At 39.3% G+C, this 17,725-nt stretch overlaps 1 protein-coding gene across 8 annotated transcripts in view; it reads left to right on the top strand.

Annotated features, from left to right (window-relative positions):
* Positions 1 to 17,725, top strand: part of JADE2 (jade family PHD finger 2) — a 210,288-nt gene that overhangs the window by 30,592 nt on the left and 161,971 nt on the right. The window contains exon 2 of one of the 8 annotated variants that reach the window (XM_043983155.1): positions 8,033 to 8,082. The exons of the other annotated variants lie outside the window; for them this stretch is intronic. The gene's annotated coding sequence lies outside the window, so the exon portion shown is untranslated. The remainder of the gene's footprint in view (positions 1 to 8,032; positions 8,083 to 17,725) is intronic. 8 annotated transcript variants of the gene reach the window in all.

Here is a 17,725-nt window from a genome sequence, read left to right as displayed (position 1 = left end):
ACTCCCAAGGAGAGATTTCAGAGTTAAAACACCAATTCTCCTGAAGTCATTGTGAGAGAGAAAACTGGATTCTCCCTGTGGCAGTGATGGGGGGAAAGTATGCAGGAGTATTATAATAACAGCTCGTTTTTATGTAGTGCTTTCAGCATGACAAAGCATCTTCCTCTACATTATTTCATTTGATTTTTACTACAACCCTGTGAGGTAAGTAATGGAACTGGATAAAATGAATAAACTGAATCTCAAAGGTTTAGTGACTTGCCAAAGGTCACAGTTGTTAAGTGAAGGAGCCGGGGTTCAAATCGGGCACTTGTGACTTCAAAATCAAATGTTTTGGGTTTTTCCCACGGTCCCACAGCTATGACTTGTTCTTAGCCCAAGTCGTCCGGTTGATTTTCTTAGTCTTAGTCATAGTTTGTGCTGTCTAGAAGCTTCCTCCACATCCTCCTTACTCAATTCCAGATCCCCACCAGGAGACATGTTTTCCAGGTAACTTGTCACGGTTCAGACAGAGACATGAGTACCTTTGTTGAGCAGTGTTTGCAACTGTTTCTGCAGTTCTGTGTGAGAAACCTCCCTAGCCCAATACTAAGAGGTGCTTCAGTGTTTATGGATGGGAAGCTGGTGAAAACGGATAGGAGGTGGGGGGGAAGTCAGCCTTCAGAGGCAGTTCTTCCCCATAGTTGTTCTCTACCACCCACCCTTCCCCTACATCTAGCCTCTCCTTTTTCTTCTCTGTAACTTGTGGTGGGCCAGAGATGGTGGGAGGGTGATAGGGAGCCAAGAAAAACATGAGAAAAATAGAGACATAACAGCCTATAGGGGAGCAGTGAATGACATTTTAATGTGAAAATTGCCTGAGAATAGGCATGGGTCTGTGTGGGCATGTGCCAATTATATGCAAGCAATGCTAATTTTTCCTAAGTGCAGCAGAGCCCTGGTATAGAACGCGCCATCGCCCTCCCACCCCCAGCACAGACCAGCTCCTTCTTACAGTCAAAGCCTGATGCAGCTGAGTGGCCTCTGTGAGGTGGGTGCTGGCCCCTGCCTTACAAAGAGGCCTTATTATGCTTCATGTGACTGGTTTCAGTTCAATTCTATAAACATTTATCCAAGGCTTGTTCCTACTCTAAATCTTATGATCCTATTAATCACCTACTCTATGCAAAGCAGATAAGGGGGATATAAGATTCACATAGATAAGCATTCTCTAAGACACTTTGAAGGAGAGAAAGGGAGAGGAAGAGAAGAACCATTTCTAAAGCACCTATGTGCCAGGAGGTACACTAAGCACTTTACAGGTGTTCTCTTATTTGATCCTCACAGCCGCCCTGAGAGGTGGGTGCTGTTATCCCTATTTTACAGTTGAGGAAACTGAGGCAGGCAGAAATTTAAGTGGCTTCCCCATGGTCACACAGCTAGCTAGTGAGTGTGTGTGGCTGCATTTGAACTCAGGTTTTCTTCATTCCAGGAACAATGGTTTATCCACTGTGTCACTTGGCACCTAGAACAGTAAGGGAGGGAGTCAAGGAACATTTTCTTCCTTGAAGGAGCAGAGACAAGGAAGAGGCTCATGGCAGGCATGGTAGTGGCCTATGGATATGCATTGGACAGCTAGGAATCCAGTTTCACTACAACCTAGAGTGCATGAGGAGAAGGGGATAGAAAGGTCTGGGAGATGGGAGGGGGCTGGATTGTGAGATTCAGCTTTCTCTGCCAGGCAGGGGACAATGGGGAGCCACTGAAGGTTTCTGAGCAGGACAGGGACATGTCCCTGTGGTCGAGGAAAATTACTTTGTCAGTTCTGTAGAAGATAGGTTGGAGAGGGGAGAGACTAGAAATAGAGCCTTCAGAAAGGTCTGCAATGATAACCTAAGTGAGAGAGGGGAGGGGAGCCTGAACAAGGCTGGTGTCAACACTAGTAGAGAGGAGAGTGGATAGAATGGACATGCCTTGGCAACTTGTTGTTAGATATGAGTCATTGTAAGAGAGTAAAGAGGATGATTCCACCTCTAGGAATTCGATTAGGAAGAGACAGGGATGTTTTCAGTGGAATTTGGGAAGTTGGAATGAGGGCAGCTCTGGGGCAGAAGTTTTTTCTTGGGTATGTTGAATTTGAGATGCCTAGTACAGGAGGGAGATTAGGTTTATTTGTTTTGTTTGTTTGTTTTTTAATATTTATAGCTGCTCTTTTTGGGGGGAGAGGGGCGGGCAATGGGGGTTAAGTGACTTGCCCAGGGTCATACAGCTAGTAAGTATCAAGTGTCTGAGGTCGGATTTGAACTCAGGTACTCCTGAATCCAGGGCTGGTGTTCTATCCACTGCGCCACCTAGCTGCCTCCAAGATTAGGTTTAGACAGAGTGATTTTTTGAGTCATCTGCAGAGATAGTACTTGAATCCGTGGGAGCAGATATGGTTATTAAAGGAGAGAAAGCATTCAGATAAGTGGGAAAACCAAGCAAGAATAGTGTCAAAGAGTCCAGGAAAGGGAAGATTATTCAGGTGGACAACAGTATCAGGAAGGAGGATGAAGACTGTGAAAAGGCCATGGGATTTAGCTGTTAACAGATCATTGATAACTTTTGAGAGAACAGTTTCACTAAGAGATAGGATCAGAAGAAAGACTACAAAAAGTTTAAAAGTAAGTGGGGGAGGGGCAGCTAGGTGGTACAGTGGATAGAGCACCAGCCCTGGAGTCAGGAGTACCTGAGTTCAAATCCGGCCTCAGACACTTAACACTTACTAGCTGTGTGACCCTGGGCAAGTCACTTAACCCCAATTGCCTCACTAAAAAAAAAAAAAAAAGTAAGTGGGGGAATACAGAAGTAGAAGCAGAGAATTTAGCTGTGAAAGAGAAGAGGTATAGGATGATAGCTTATGGGGAAAACATTGTAAAGGGAAGAGTTTATTTTTTAAGCATGTTTGCAAGGCAGCAGAAAAGGAGACAGTAGATAAGGAAAGACTGAAGATGAGAGAGAAGGAATGATTTAGGAGCAAACTCAATAGAGAAAACATGATGGTATAGGATTGTGGCTACCAGTAGAAGGATTGACCTGAGCAACAAGAAGTGCTACCTCTTCCTCAGAAATAGGAGGAAAAGAAGGGGCAGCTAGGTGGCGCAGTGGATAAAGCTCTGGCCCTGGATTCAGGAGGACCTGAGTTCAAATCTGGTCTCAGACATTTGACACTTACTAGCTGTGTGAGCCTAGGCAAGTCACTTAATCCTCATTACCCCCACCAAAAAAAGAAAGAAAGAAATAAGAGGAAAAGAGAAGAGGACAAGAACTGGTGAGGATGTAGGAATGCTTTGAGGTATGGCATAGGCAGATGAGGGGAGCTGACAAGGTATGGGTTCAATTACCTTAGTAAAAGAGAAGGTGAAATCTGCCACAAGAGAAGGTAATTTGGGAGATTAGTCTTGGAGGGACTAAGAAATTCTGGAATAACCACCAAGGAGAGGGGCATAGAAAGTCAATCAACATCAACAAAAATAAATAAAAGGATTAATTGTGATTTTTGGAAGGAAAATAGTAAAGACTGTTTGCTAGGGCTTAGTGAATACATAGAGTTTTAATGGGAAAAAGTAGCATGGAGTAGTTGAGAGATCTAAGGGATGGCAAGTCCATTGGCTGTGAACTCCCTCTTTTTCTCTTCATTTCATAGCCTTTTTGACATCATCTCCACTATCTCCTACTTTACTCCAGTCTCTGATGAAGAGATAGCTCATCTCATAGACAAAGCCAAACCTTCCACACATGTCCTCTAACCCCTTTCCCTTCTTACCTTTAGCAGATTGTCCTGACCATCATCCTTTCTCCAGTCTTCAATCTTTCTCTTTCCACTGGTTCCTTCCCTTCTGCCTCCAAACATCCCCAAATCTTCCCCATCTAGAAGAAAAATAAAACCTCAATAGATTCTACCAGCCCATTTGCCTCCCCTTGCTGTTTTCTAAATTCTCTGCATTCCAGCATCTGATCTCACCATTCATCTGCCACTTTTCTCTCAAAAGTTACTGGTGATCCCTTAATTGCCAAATTTAATGGCCTTTTCTCAATCCTCACTGCAGTATTTGACACTATTAAGCACTAAATAGTCTTCACACTTCGGGTTTTCATGACCTTGCTCTCTCTTGGTTCTCTTTCTACCTATCTGACATTTGCTCAGTCTCCTTTGCTTGGTCATCGTCCATGTTATGTTTACCAAATGTGAACATATCCCTAGATTCTGTTGTGGTCCTTTTTCTACTTTCTCATGTGGTGACCATATCAGTTCCACTGAGTTTAATTATAATCTCTAAGTAGACAACTCCCAAATCTGTGTATGTATCCAGCCTTAATTGAGTCAGAAATCACCAAATCCAATTGGATATTTCACACACTCCTAGGCATTTCAAACGATATATGTCTAAAAAAGAACGCGTTATCTCTCCTTTTAAAAATAACTTTAGGAGGCAGCTAGGTGGCGCAGTGGATAGAGCACCGGCCTTGGATTCAGGAGGACCTGAGTTCAAATCTGGCCTCAGACACTTGACACTTACTGGCTGTGTGACCCTGGGCAAGTCACTTAACCCTCATTGCCCTGCAAAAAACAAAACCAAATAAACAAAAAATAACTTTAATTTATGTCTTATTTATTATATCACAAAATGTTTCCTTGTATCCCTCTCTGACCCTCTCCAAGAGGCATCCCATATAACAGAATATTTTTAAAGAAAAAAAAGAAAAAGAATAGTTAGAGGAAAACAATCTTCAAAGTTGATCAGTGTATCAAAAAAAAGTCTGAAAATGTATGTAATATACCATAATTGTATACCTATTACTTTCGCAAAGGAGTGGGCCTGAATTATCTTCTCACTGCTCTTCTTTGAGGCCATTTTTGTCTTTTATAATTATACAACATTCATTTTTCATTATTTTGTAGTGGTTCTTTCCATTTGCATTATTGAAATCATTATGTATATTGTGTTCTTGTCTCTGCTTAACTTCACTTTGTTTGTATTAGGTCATGTAAATCTTTCCAAGCTTCTCTGTTACTCATCATTATTCATACAGTGATATTCCATTACATTCATGTACCACAATTTGTTTTGCTGTTCCCTTATCTATGTGTATCTACTTTGTTTTTAGTTCTTTGCTACTACAAAAAGTGCTGCTATAAATATTTTGGTGTATATGGGTTCTTTTCTTATCATTGACCTCTTTGGATTATAAGCCTAGTAGTGAAACCTCTAGGTCAAAAGGGCATAGTTATTTTAGTCACTTTATTTGCATAATTCCAAAGTACTTTCCAAAATGCTTGTACTGATTCATAGAGCCACTAAGAATGCATTAGCCTTCCTTTCTCTCCACAACCCTTCTAACATTAATTATTTTCTTCTTTTTCAATTCGCAGGTTATGAGATTAAACCTCAAGGTTGTTCTGATTGATATCATTCTCTTACTAGTTATTTAGAATGTTCTTTCATATAGTTGTTAAAAATTTGCAATTCTTTTGAGAACTGTTTATTTTTATTGGATTTCTATCTATCTCTTAGTTGTTTATATATCTTGAATACTAAGCCTTTATCTCCTTATCTGAGAAATTTTATACAAAAATTCCCCCTCCTTGTCTGACTGTTTTTCTTCTTATCATAAAGTGCCTTAGTTTTGTTCATGCAGTTTCAAGAAATCAAAGTTAGCTCTTTAATCTTTTGCAATTGCTTCTATCACTTATTTGGCTAAGAATATATCTCCTACCCATAGCTGTGGGAGGTATATGATCTACTTCTCTTGATTTTTTTATAGTGTGATCTTTAATATTAAAGTCATATCCATTTTGAATTTATTGTAGAATATTGTGTAGGTATTGATCTAAGCCTAATTTCTGCTAGACTGCTTTCCAATTTTCCCAGTAGATTAAAAAAAATCAAATAGAGTTCTTTTCCTGAGTAATTTAAGTGTTCTAGTTATTGAACAGTGGGTTATTGATTTCCATTGTTTCTAATTCTCCCTGTCTTGTCTCGTCCATTGGTCTGCTTTCTATTTTTTTAAAAACCAGTACCAAATGGTATTGATGATTCCTGTTTATAATATAGTTTGAAATTGGAAGGGCTACTTTCTCTTCTTCCCTGACTCTTTTCATTATTTCCCTTGATATTCTAGATATTTTATTTCTCCAAACATTGTTATTATTTAAGTTATGAACAAAATATCTCTAATAGTTGCCAGTTTTGTTATATTGGCATGGCCCAGCCATGAGCACTAAATATTATTCCAGCTATTTATTTCTTTAAAGAGCATCTTGTCGTTTAATCTACACAAAAATTTTGTGCACCTTGGTAGATTGATCCCCAAATGCTTTATGTATTTTGTAGATCTTTTCTTTTCTTTTTTTTGGCAGGGCAATGAGGGTTAAGTGACTTTCCCAGGGTCACATAAGTAAGTAGCAAGTGTCAAGTGTCTGAGGCCAGACTTGAACTCAGGTCCTCCTGAATCCAGGGCAGGTGCTTTATCCACTGTGCCACCTAGCTACCCCTTTTGTAGATATTTTCAATGAAATTTCCCTTTCTTTTATCCTCTCTTCGATTTGATGATTATTATATAAACATGCTGTTGATTTTTGTGGGTTCATTTTGTACACTGCGACTTTGCTGAAACTATTGTTTCAATTAAGCATCCTTACCAATTCCTTAAGATTTTCTAAGTAAATCATCATGTCATCAGTAAATTGGGGATATTTTTATTATCTCCTTTATACCTTTAATTCCCTTCTCTTGTTTTACTGCTATTGCTAGCATTTCTAAAATTATATCAAATGATAATGGTAAGAGTAAGCACTCTTTACTTATTTATTTTTTGGAAAAGCTTCTAGTGTATTCTTATAGAATATTGTGCTTGCTTTTAGCTTTGGAAAGATAGCTTTTCTGATATTAAGACAATTTTTTCAGTGCCTGTACTTTGTAGTTCTTTTTTTTCCAAGTATAAATGAGTATTGTCAAAGGCTTTTTCTGTATCTCTTTAGATATAATCACATAGTTTTGGATGCTTTTGTTTTTTGTTTTGTTTTGCAGGGCAGTGAGGGTTAAGTGACTTGCCCAGGGTCACACAGCTAGTAAGTGTTGTGTCTGAGGTCGTATTTGAACGTAGATCCTCCTAAATCCAGGGCCAGTGCTCTATCCGCTGCGCCACCTAGCTGCCCCTGCTTTTGTTTTTAATGTGATTTATTATGGTGATTGTTTTCCTAATGTTGAAACATTTGTTCATCCTTGTTATAAATTCAACTTCTTCATAATAAATTATTTCATGGATGAATTCCTGTATTCTGACAGGATTATTAAAAGTATTTGAATCAATATTCATTAATGATATTGGTCTATAGTTTACTTTTGTATTATCTTTCCTTGACTTAGGTATTCATAGCATATTTGTCTCATAAAAGGAATCTGTTAGTGTGCTTTCTTTCTGTTTTTGAGAATACTTTAATTAATATAGCATTGATACTAATTGTTCTTTAAAAGTTTGATAGAATTCCTGTAATCCATCAAGATGAGCAGTTTTTTCCTTGATAGTTCATTTACAACTAATTTTATTTCCTTTCTTGAGATTGGATTATTTAATTTTTTAAAAAAGATCTTTTTAAAAAATCTGATCAGTAGTTTAGACATTTTTTTAAAAGATATTCCTCTGTTTCTTTTTTGTTTTCAGTTTTGTTAGCATATATTTGCATGGCAGGTTCTTATCATTCTTTTTATTTCTTTGGGTTTTGTTGTGATTTCACCTTGTTAGTTTGTTATTTTGTTGATTTGATTTTCTGCCCTCTTCTTTTGAATCAGTATGGCTGAAGGTATCTCGATTTTGTTAATCTTTTCAAGGACCAGTCTTAGTTTCATTTATTATTTCTAAGTTTTTATCTTATCTATTTCTCCTAATTTTCATTATCTCTTCTTTTGAGCTTATCTTAGATTTGTTCATTTATTGACTTTCTAAATTTTAAAAAATGCATATTCAGTTAATTAATCCTTTCCTTTTCTATTTTGTTAATGTATGTTTTTAGGGATATAATTTTTCCCCTGAGGACTGCTTTAGCTGCATCCCAGAATTTTGGTATGTTGTTTCATCGTTATAATTTTTTTCATATAATTTTATTTCTATGATTTGTGCTTTGACCCACTCATTTAGGATTTAATTATTTAGTCTCCTTTTGGCTCTGTCTTCTGCTTGTGTTGCCTGAGCGCTTCCTATTTTGTTGAGTTATGGTCTGTAAAGGATGTGTTTACTATTTCTGTATTTTTTTTTACATTTATTTGCAATATCTCTTTGCCTTATTGCATGGTAAATTTTTGTAAAAATTCCATGTGGGTGCTGAAAATTCTGTGTTTTTATTAGCAGTCCCATTTAGAAAGTAGTAAAAGTCTTTCTGCTCTAGTTTCTTCAGTTACTCAATTCTATATTGTTTATCTTTTGTTTATCTTTCTGTTAGATTTATCCCAATCTGAGAGGGACAGGCATTAAAGTCTCCTACTATTATCATGTACTGTCTATGTCTTCTTGTAATTCAGCTAATTTTTCTTTTATGAATTTAGATGCTAAAGCATTTGGAGCATATAAGTTTAATATTGATATTGGTTTGTTGTCTTTGGTTCCTTTCAGCATAATGTAGTTTCTTTGCTTCTCTCTCTTTTTATGTTTGAATTTGTGCTTTATGTGATAGCATGATTACAACTCCTGCTTTTCTGGATTCACCTTATGCTTAGTAAATTTTATTCTAGTCCCTTATTTTTATTCTGTGTATATCTTTGCTTTTTAAGTGTATTTCTTATAGGCAAGAGGTTGTGGAGTTTTGTTTTCTTATCTAATATGTAGCTCTTTTACTTTATTAAATTGCTTAATGCATTCACATTTAAAGTTGGGTTTATTTTCCCCCATTTGACATTTTTGTGTATGTATTTTTTGAGTTAGGATTTTACAGTATTTTGCCTCTTTGGTTACTTTTGTTTAATCTACTTTAAAGTAATGCTATTCCTAGACTCTTCATCACACTTGAAACTTCCTCCCTTCTCTCTGTTAATGAACTATGTCTCCAATTTTTGAGTTTTACTTAACTTATTGGTTCCATTTTCACCCTTTTATCTAGTTGTCTAATTCTTTCCTTTTCTCTCTCTCTGTTAGTCAAGTAAGATGTTCCTTCCTCTCCTCCCCTTCAAAGTGTTTTGTTAATTGAAGATTTTCATTTTCTGTGTCTTTTTCTAAAAAAGGATTTATTTCTAGTCTTCTCTTGATTAATTCCCTTTTCCTTTTCTATTCTAGGCTTTTTTTTTTCATGGTTTGTATATTTTATTGCCTTGTAGATCTTTCCATCCCCCACTTTTTTTTTTGTGTTGCAACTCACTCTTTTTATTTTATTTTATTTTTGGTGAGGCAATGAGGGTTAAGTGACTTGCCCAGGGTCACACAGCTAGTAAGTGTCAAGTGTCTGAAGCCAAATTTGAACTCAGGTCCTTCTGAATCCAGGGCTGGTGCTCTATCCACTGAGCCACCTAGTTGCCCCACAGGGGCAGTGGATGAAGCACTGGCCCTGGATTCAGAAGGACCTGAGTTCAAATTTGGCTTCAGACACTTGACACTTACTAGCTGTGTGACCCTGGGCAAGTCACTTAACTCCAATTGCCTCACCAAAAAAAAGTAGCATGAGAGATAGAGGAGATAGAAGTTTTGCTCCATAATATAAATTTTTCATTGTCCATGATTATGTAGTCCATTACTATCTACTGCCTTCCCCGTGATCATTTCTTCTCGTTTTCCAGAAATGAGTCCATGCCCTTTCATCATCCAGAGTGCCTCTAGGAATTCTGATACCCTTCTCCTGAGGCACATGTCCATAGAGATACAACACTCACTTAAAAGTAGTGGTTTCTCTAAGAATCAACCAAATCCCTGCATATTATTCCTATTTAAGGTCCTCATCTTTAAAGTATACTTTTCTATACCATGAAAGTGTCCTTCAGTGTGACCTCTTCCCTCCACTGAATCTAGATTTCCTTTTGCCTTTTCTCGTTTCAACCTTCCCTTTGCCACCTGACCCAAAGCTCCTCTTCTTCCTTGGAGACCACAGAGTTTATTTTCCTCCATTGTTTACTATTGATCTTCATGAGTGTATATCACACAATCCTATCTTCTTCCTCTCTTCTCCTCTCCTCTTTTATGACCTCTCCCTTTCTGCAGTTTAATTCCATATAAAACACTGATGCACCTGTAGAAGTGTTGTGAAGTTTAGCTTATTGTATTTCCTCTTCCATCATTTCTTCTATTTCAGTTCTGCTTTTAGTATTATCTCCTTGTTTACTTTTAGAAAGAAATCCCATAGTGGTCCCAAACTTGTTATTTTGTCATTGTTGTCTTTAATGCAATAGATGTCTTTCTCTTCAAGTTTTTATTTTCCTTTTTTTCTAGAACTTTTTTTTCATTATTTGTGTCTTCATTGGTTGCTGCATTTCTGCATCTTTCTTGTGTTTCTGTTTTCTGGTGTTTGCAAAACAATCTACTCATCTCTCTCATTGTATGATTGCTTCAAATTATTCTTTTTTCCTAATGTCCATTCTTTTTCATTGATAACTAGACTCATGTTTGCAGGTTATGAAACCTTGGGTTGTATCTTGAGATCCTTAGTTCTTTGGAACATATTATTCCATTCTTTCTGTCCTATTAAGTAGGGGCAAAATAGCCATTTGCTATTCAAATGTATTTTCCTTTATATTTATATTCTCCTGGTGGTTTGAAGAATTTGTTGCTTGCCATTGTAATTGTTTAACTTAGCCACAATCTGCCTTGGAGTTTACAGCATACTGTTATTTGTTTTGTTTTGCTTTCCTGGAGGCATTCTGTAGATTCTTTCAATTTACACTTTGTTTTCTGTATTCAGAAGCTCTGGGCAGTTTTCTTGTATTATTTCTTGTAATATGGTTCTCAGTGTGTTTTTTTTTTAACTGTTGTTCTTCCTGAGACTTATGATCCTTGAGTTTTCATTATATATCCTGTCTTCAAGATCAATATGTTTTGTTTGTTTAGAGATTGTATTCTTATGACATTATTGCTTTTTGATTCTCTTCCAGATTGTCCTTCACTTCTGTGTATTTACATTCTCAGTCTCTCTTTTGTTTCTTTGGAAAGAATTGCTATTGTGGATTCAAGTTTTTCTTGCCAATTTTTTTTAGTTTTCTGCCAGTTTTTTTTTTTAAAGTTTTCTTTGCAGACCAGCAAATTCTGCTTTCATGATTATTATTTCTTTCTTAAACCGTTCAGGAACATCTTCATGGACATGCTTCATAGGGCATCCACAGTGTTCTCTGCCTCATCAGGTGTTAATTCATTTTTCTCTGTCTTACAATATTTATTCAGAGGTGTTTGGACTTGTTTAGTTATCCTGGAAGGGCAGCTAGGTGGCACAATGGATAGAGCACTGGCCATGGAGTCAGAAGGACTTGAGTTCAAATCTTACTTCAGACACTTACTAGCTGCATGACCCTGGGAAAGTCACTCAACCCCAATTGCCTTTAACATCTGGGGCCATTTCCAGTTGTCCTGATATATACATTGCCACCAGACCCAGATGGCTCTGGAGGAGAGGGGGGTTGGTGACCTTGCACAGCCCTCTCTCACTTAAATCCAATTCAATGGAAGTTATGACATCACCTAGATGTCATGGTCTTCTTTGAGTATGGACAAACAACAACAAGTTATCCTGGAGGCCATCTTCCCTTCTTGTACTAATATTTTCCCTGTTCGTTTATCTGCTTGTGCTTAAGGTTTGTGAGTTTTCTTTGTTCTGAGATCTTTCATAATTGTAGGGTTTTTCCCCTCCTTTATATCCCCCTTTTGCTCATTTTCTGACTCCTTTTTTTTTTTTTTTTTTAGTGAGGCAATTGGGGTTAAGTGACTTGCCCAGGGTCACACAGCTAGTAAAGTGTCTGAGGCCGGATTTGAACTCAGGTACTCCTGACTCCAGGGCCGGTGCTCTGTCCACTGCGCCACCTAGCTGCCCCCACTCCTTTTCTTTTAATGGTTTGTGTGTGTGTGTGTGTGTGTGTGTGTGTGTGTGTGTGTGAGGCAATTGGGGCTAAGTGACTTGTCCAGGGTCACACAGCTATTTTAATGGTAATCCCCCCCCTTCCCCCTCCCCCCCCCCCTTCCCAGGCAGGAACTCAGAGTTGTAGCAACTATTTTTCATGCTCCAGAATTCACTTTTCACCAGTTTTAGTTCCTGCTCCAAGTGACTTCTGGGAGGGAAATATCTAATTCCAGCTAGTTGCCAGTCCCCTTTCCTTCTAGCTTAGTGGAACCTTGCACAAGCTGGCATCCTCTGTTCTTTAGTTCTCTGGATAAGTATTGCTGCACTATAGCCAGCTTGCTTCTGTCCCAGGCAGAAACTTCTGCTTTTCACCTCTTCAGGGGTTTGAGTGTGGGTAGAGTTGAATTCTGTTGCTTTTTGCCATTGAAAGATGAGGTGGGGGCACAGATAGTGGGGTGTGCTAGCAGGGATTTTAGCATTAGCTAGGTAATTTCTGAATGGATTCCAGAGCACAAACCTGTGCCACCTTGCCAGAAGCTAGAAGCTACAAGAATTAGGGATTAGCTTCCTCTGCTGTTAATTAATCAGATTGTTTCCTCATTAGGCTTCCTAATGTCTTAACCTATAGAGACAGTTACAGTTACTTTATCTCTTTCTCATAATTTTTATTTTTAAGAGTTTTGGGAAGTTATAAAGAACAGAGAAAATGTCTAGTCCTCCATCTTGTTGGTCACAGGATTCAGATGCAAAAATCATTATCCTTTACCTCAAACCCATTGCTCTTCTGAGATTGTTTCTTTTCTTTTCTTTTTTTGGAGGCAGTTGGGGTTAAATGACTTAGCCAGGTTCACACAGCTAGTAATTGTCTTAGGCCAGATTTGAAGTCAGGTGCTACTATTGACTTCTGGGCCAGTGCTCTATCCATTGCACCACCTAGCTGCCCCTGAAGTTCCCTATTTCTGTCAAGGATAGCACTATTCCTTAGGTCATCCAGGTTGATACCCTCAGTGTTAGACTCAGCTGCTCACTCTTTATCACCCCACAAATCTAAGTGATTGCCAGAGCTACATGTTTTTATTTTCATAACATCTGTCCTATTTAAGTCCCTTTCTTTTCCCTTTTCATTTCTCTCCTAGACTATTACAGTGACCTCTTAATTGGTCTCCATTCCTTGACTCTTTCCACTCAGACAGATCTGACTGTTTCACATCTTCCTTCCCCCCCCCCCCCCCCCCCCCCGCCAAATAAAATCAGTAGTTCCCTGTTACAACCAGGATCAAATATAAACTCTTCTGTTTGGCTTTTTTTTTTTTTTTAAGTGAGGCAATTGGGGTTAAGTGACTTGCCCAGGGTCACACAGCTAGTAAGTGTTAAGTGTCTGAGGCCGGATTTGAACTCAGGTACTCCTGACTCCAGGACCGGTGCTCTATTCACTGTGCCACCTAGCTGCCCCCTGTTTGGCTTTTAAAGCTTTTCAAGACCTGGCCCCAGCTTTATTCTGCATAATTCCCCTTCATGCCCTCTATAGTCTAGCCAGGCTGGTCTTTTTATATTCCATCTCCTACTCGATGCCTGTGCATGGAACACACTCCCCACTAAAACCTTTTAGGATCCCTGGTTTCCTACGGAAAACAGTTCAGCTTTGGTGCTGTCTTCTGAACAAAGTCATTCTTGTCCCTCTCCCCTCCCCCCAGGTGCTTGTTCTCTCCTACCTCCACTGTCAAGGTTTCCTTATATTTGCTTTGCATGTGTTTTGTATCTATCTATGTCGCTGGAATGAAAACACAAGCTGCTTTGGGCTCAAACTATATTCTGCTTTTGTCTTTGCATCTCAAGTGCTAGCACAATGCCTAGCAACTAGTAGGTGCTTAATAAATGCTTTTTGAGTGGTTAAGAATAGGAAACCTGGCACTGATACTCATTGTGATTTGGGGCAAAGACTGGGGTTCTTTACATGCAAAATAAGGAGCATTATGGTTTTATTTAGTATTTTATTCCTTTTTGTCTGCCTTGTTGGGCTAGAGATTTGTTAGGTTTATAAGAACAATGATTTCCAAATAGCTAAATAGACTAAAATTGAGGGGTTGGGCCAGTATAATTTGGAGGCAGGATTTGAGGGCTGGAAGTGCAAAGTTGAAGGTTTCAGTCCTGGCCCTGCTGCTCTCTTGCTTCTTGATGCAGGGTGGGTCATATGCTCCATCACTCTGGTCTGCAGTTTCCTCTTCTGTGAGATGTGAATCCTTGAGGTCACATGTACTCCAAAGTTTTGTTGAGTTCTGTGCATCATTAACATCCTATTGATGTCTTGTGGGGAACTCGTGATTTTTTTTTTAAGGTGGTGGGATGGGAAGGTTCTCAGAGAATAGAACTGCAGTCAGCAGCGTATATTCTTCTAACTGGAGTTGGGTCTCTCAATGTAGCCACTTCTTGAGTCCTTGACTTTTTAGGATCTAGGATATGAAGCCTGATGCCAGGCTCACTCTTTGACATTATAAAAGACAAGACTGATATTATGAGGGACTTCCCTTTTGTAGAGAGCTGCTTGTTAAAATATCTGACCGTGTGAGACAGCTTAAATATAGTTGTCAGTACAGATGGGGTCAACTGTGAGACTTGGGGCCTTTCCCAGCCACCATCAGGTGACCTTGAACTACATACCTTCAGGAGTAGAGAGCAAGCATTTATTAAATCCCTAACATTTGTACAACCAACCCTATGTTAGGCACTGGGAGAAATACGCAGATTAATGACAAAATCATCCCTGTTCTTATTGAGTTTATAGTCTGGTAGGGAGCTTATTTTATTCTATGTTTTTATTGGAGCAGTACAAAGTGATATGGGAAGGTTTTGTGGAGGAAGGTGGCACTTGAATTTGCCTTTAAAGGATGGGGAGGGTTAATTTAGTGGGCAAACAGGGTCGGGGGGAAGAGAAGTTTTCCAGGAATCAGGAAAAGCATAAGCTTTAAAAGCATAGGAATAGTGTGGTTTGTGGGGAGCATAGGGTATGTGGAGGGGGAAGTAATGCAAGGGAAGGATTTGGGGTGGGATGGGTTAAGGTCTCTGAAGTAGACTAGATCAATCTTCACTAGATAGATTCAGAGTGGGAGGGTATCTTAGGGAGTCTTATACTGACTCCCTCATTTTAACAGTGAGGAAAGTTGAGGAATTTGTCCAAGATCACATAGTAAGAATCCAAAGAGAGATTTGAATTCCCGGTCTCTGACTCCAGAGGCCATGCTTTGACTTGTTGGGGGTGCAATGAAAGGATTCTTATTTAGGTTTTATGATTTGGGGAAGACTGTTCTCTGCAGATATTAGAGGAAAAATAGGACGCCAGGCTTCTGGTGACCTCTCCCTCTTCTGAACTCATTCAGCCCTTGTCTGCAACTCTCCTTTGGTATTTAATCAGGAGCTATCTGGTAACAGCCTCCTCTCATACCATTGTTTGAGTCTTAGATTGATAGGTTGTTAGAGGAATGCATCTTATCTCTATGGCTGGGGCAGGAACCAGTTTCCCTTGGGATCTCCCAGGCTGCCTTTCATAGGATTGGCATTCTGGAAAGGTTTGTTGAATATTAATACCAATTACATAGATAGTGCTTTACATGGGTGATCTCATTTGAGCTTCTCAAATACTCTATGAGGTAGGTACTGTAAGTATAATTTTACACATGAGAAAACTGAGACTCAAATAGGTTAAATGATTTTCCCAGGGTCAGATGGCTCTAGTGTGCCCAACGGGGGATTTGAACCCAAGTTTAGGGGTGACTTCTAGTCTAGCACTTTTTCTACTCTATCATGAGGCTGCCCATTGTTAAATGGAAAGTTACTAATGCTACAGAAGAGGAAGAAAGTCTGGGATGAAGTAAACAAGGGTACTCTTCTACCTTAGCCTTCCTAGCTCATACTTCTTTTTGCAAACCCCTCCAGAAAGAGACTGAGGATTGGGGAGATGCCTTGGGGAAATTATAGCACAGCTTGGCCTATTACTTTGAACATAGTAAGCCTCTATAAATGTTGAATGAATGAGGATCCGCACTTGATAAATCCACCTGGCCCTGAGGCAAATTACCAGTAGTCCTCAGATCCATCAGTCAGCCAGGCATTTATTAAGTGCTTACTCCATGCCAGGGAGTGTTTTACAGTGTTCTGAGTATACAAAGGCAAAAGTGAAACAATTCTTGACCTCAAAGAGTTTTCATTCTATTGGTGGAGACAACATCTACATAAATAAAGTTATATCTTCCACATTGTGGGGTTTAGGAGCATAGCTCGCTGTGCTCTGGAAAATCCACTCTGAGTAAAAATTTTTGGCCCTCCTTTGTATCAGAGAAGTCTGAATTTGTTCTTTTTATTTTATGGGGTATTTGCGGTACCTTATTGTAAAATCTGGGTTAAGTATTTAGTCATAGGCTCTGTGTTGTCTGCTGGTCTTCAAGTGTTGTCTGTGAATTCCCCAAAATTCCCATTTAATTTTTTATTATGCCGACCCGCAATATATTGAAACCTCAGTGGGGAAAGGCTCATTGTGAAAGGGTTAACTGTAAATACATACAAACTAATTACAAGGTGACTGGGAGTTGGGGCAGGGTGGGGGAGAAATCAGAAAAAGCCTCTTGGAGGAGGTGATATCTGAACTGGACTTTAAGGAAATGAGGGATTATGATAGGTGGAGATAAGGAGGCATTCCAGGCATGGAAGATAGTATTTCAGGGCACAGAGAAGGGACTGGGGTATGTGAGAAACATGTTGCAAGAGGTTCTGTCTGGCTCCCCCATAGAGAAAGAATATAGAACAACCTTGGAAAGATTGGTTAGATCCAGATAGTCAAGAGCTTTAAATGACAGAGAATGTATTTTGTTTTAGAGGTAACAGAGAGCCCCAGAGTTTATTCATCAGGGAAGTGACATGGTAAGTCCTGTAACTTTAGGAATGTCCATTTAGCTGGGGTTTGGAGGGTGGACAGAAAGGGGAAGGCCTGAGACAAGGACATAACTTACGAAGCTGGTCAGCAGTTAGGAGGGACCATGAGGTTGAGAATCTTGGGGATTGGAAGGATGGTGGGGCACTTGACTGAAATAGAGAAGTTTTGGAAGCAATGTGTGTTTGGGATTGGGGGCGGGGGAGAATTCATTCTGTCTTGGACAAATAATTACAGCAGATGACATTTACATAGTGCTTTCCATCTATTATCTCATTCATCCTCATCACAGCCACTGGAGATAGTAGGTAAATAGCAGCAGCATTATGTACTGTGGCTGCTGTTGTTGTTTTGGTCCGGATGCGTACTGCACTTCCTTCAGGGAGCCCACTAGTGTGAGGAAGGCAGATCAGCCACTCTCTGTACCTCATGGTCTTAGAGACTTGCCTGGGGCAGTGAGAGTTTGCTGATTTGCCCAGGGTCACACAGCCAGGATGAGTCAAATGTGGGACTCAAACCCAGGTTATGGCCTCCCTCTTCTCTGCCCTCCCTGGCATAAGACACTGTGTAGTAAATACAAACTTTGTTGTAGGAATCAGAGGACAGAGAGATCAGTGGGGCCTGGTATAGTTAGGGAAATCTTCCTGGAGGAGATGGGCTGTGATCAAAGTCACAAAAGATGTGAATAAGCAGGGGTTGTGTCTTTATAGAGAACATCAGATTCTGCCTTGTAACTGCCATTATCTAGTGCTAAAGGGTTT

Source organism: Dromiciops gliroides, chromosome 2 (genome assembly GCF_019393635.1).
Source record: "Dromiciops gliroides isolate mDroGli1 chromosome 2, mDroGli1.pri, whole genome shotgun sequence".
Lineage (NCBI taxonomy): Eukaryota > Metazoa > Chordata > Mammalia > Microbiotheria > Microbiotheriidae > Dromiciops > Dromiciops gliroides.
Note: the sequence above shows the minus strand (reverse complement) of the source record. Positions and strands in the feature narration are given on the sequence as shown.